Here is a 2494-nt window from a genome sequence, read left to right as displayed (position 1 = left end):
TCAGGAGTGGTCTCAGGAGTGCTATGTCCTGTTCATGTATTATAACACTAGGAAGAGATCATTTTGGACATAGTAACTTCCCCCGAGTCCTGTATGATGTCAGAGTGGGCTAACTTGGGCTAACTTCCTCTCTAGGTTCCTTGGTGCTACTCTGATGGTTATCTCAGACTTGCTCCCTGCTCAAGTGACCCTTCATAAGGGTTTTCTATTTTCTTCCAGCCCAGCCCAGGAAAAGCACTTCCAGGAACTGTTGTTTACTCTCTTGTTGGTTGTCTCTGGATTGCTCTTCGCACTGGGAGCCTGTTCATGCCCACCTCGTGCCAGATTGGTGGTTGTCTCAGTCTGGCTTTTTTCATGGAATATTTGGCAACTAATCATTCACAAGTTCATGGTCAGATCTTTGAATGTAGACATATCCTCTCTCCTCTCTGCCCCCTACTGATGTATGTGTGGTACAGCAGCCACACCTACAGTGATTCTAGAGGCAGGGGAAATATTTTTCTGACTCCAATCTGCCTTTGACCTGGTAGACCATAACACTTTATATGTTCATGCTGCCACACAGATATAGCATTCAGATATCCCTGGTGGAAAAAGGATAACTGTAGAAGGCTGCGCTTCAGGAGGACAAGATATTGGCAGCAAAAGGAAAAACCCAACAGAATATAGGTGACTTGGGATGTGACTAGTTATCCATTGCTGCAGTCTATGGGGGCGTCTCTACATCTAGTGTCTTCATAGTTACCCAACTATCACAAAGCAAAGGTATGAACATGTATATTTGTCAGCAAATTGAATTTCCAAATATTGAAATAGGTTGCCATGAAGTATAAAAGCAAAACACCTCATTTTACAAGTATAGAATCCTTGACCAAGGAGAACTATGCAGTATTTTTGCTTACCTTCCCCTTATATTTATCTCACATCTTTGAATTGTCTCAACTTATACATCACTCACTTCCATGCGTGCTTAGCTATAGGAGCAAACTGTGATGGTCAATTTTGGTAGAAACTGATGACAGAACTCTGGAAGAGTAAACTTCAGAGAAATTGAAAGACAAAGGTTTAATTTTAAGAGATTCACATACAATAAATGTATCTTCTCATACTAGTTGTGATATTTTAGTAGAAACTAACTTTACCTTTACCTTTTTTTGTCATTATGCTCAGACCACAATTACATTGTTGACCTAGATAATCATATATATGAAATATACATGAATTTATATGTGGTTAAAATCACCTTACTTTAATACAGGATTTTCCTTCATTTTCTGAAAGTCGTAGGTTTCCTTTCTATAGCAATTGCTTTAAAATAATGAACTGAATTCTCAAATGCTGTCACTCTCAGCCTCATGACATTGTAGTCAAAAAGAGGGCACACATACCCTGATTACACCGAATTACAGTGGAGCTGAAAGGTAGAACCTCAAAGTATGCATATATATGTATATATAATTACATTTATGAAATTTATATTTACTAAATATTATTGCAAAAGAGTATAGTGTCAGAGATCATCTGTTTACCATGTCTCATGATTACAATATTTTCTTTTGTGCTTAACGTAATCTTGCATTGTTTTACTTATCATGGACCTGGAAGCAATGGTCCATACTATAAATACGTCATCATATCTATCTATATATACATATATATACACATATATAAATGCCATGTAGTCTATGTATGCAGTTGAAAAGTAGTGGACACCCTCTAGATCTGTGTAACTACACTCTCTGATGCTGATGCTACAGGGATATTGCCTAACAATACATTTCTCTGAATGAATTCCTGCAGTTAAGCAATACATGCCTATAATTTGATAGGATGGGAGAAATTGTTCAGGGTTTAAACACATAAATTTACTCCTTGGAAGGCACTGCATAGTACTGGCAATAATTATAGACCTTGTATTTGAGCTTTAATGACTGAAAACATCCCGGCGTGGAGTTCCCAGCTGTTGTCTCTTTCTCTTTTATTCTTATTATTTTATCAAATTAGACCAAGAGGGATAGTGAAAGGTCGTATTTGATTGACTATGGTAAGCCATTCTTTGAAGGTGTAAATCATTTTAGGATGCCATAACAGTATAAACATAGACTTGATATGTTACAAACAGAAATGTTTCAGTTTGGGTGCTGAGAAACTCAGTATTGTGGCACTGACAAATTGTGTGCTTGATGAAAGTCTATTTCACAGCTCCTAGATGGAGCATTCTTGTTGTATGGGAAAGGTAAAGAACATCTCTCAAGACGATTTTAAAGGACACATCTCATTCAGGATGACTCTATTCTCAGGAAGCAGTCATCTTCCAAGGGTTTCATTTGTAATACAATTAGTTACTTTAGCTATGTTTGAGTGAAGGACATATTCAGAAATAACAGTAGAAGAATTCAAGTTTTGTGCTGTTTTGTTCACAGAATGCTCATGTTGATGTATACTAGTAAATTAAATCATTATTGATTCTCTCTTAGTGCCATTGATAGAGGTA

At 37.0% G+C, this 2494-nt stretch overlaps 1 non-coding gene across 1 annotated transcript; it reads right to left on the bottom strand.

The window, feature by feature from the left end:
• Nucleotides 1–358: 358 nt before the first annotated feature.
• LOC120096816 (small nucleolar RNA SNORA17) lies at nt 359–489 on the bottom strand. The gene has a single exon (XR_015637791.1). It is a non-coding gene; the product is annotated as a small nucleolar RNA SNORA17 (small nucleolar RNA).
• Between the last annotated feature and the right edge of the window lie 2005 nt (nt 490–2494).

This window comes from Rattus norvegicus, chromosome 14 (genome assembly GCF_021556685.1).
Source record: "Rattus norvegicus strain SHRSP/BbbUtx chromosome 14, alternate assembly SHRSP_T2T, whole genome shotgun sequence".
Classification (NCBI taxonomy): Eukaryota; Metazoa; Chordata; class Mammalia; order Rodentia; family Muridae; genus Rattus; species Rattus norvegicus.
The sequence above is the reverse complement of the archived record's forward strand: the minus strand, read 5'-3'. Positions and strand labels throughout refer to the sequence as shown.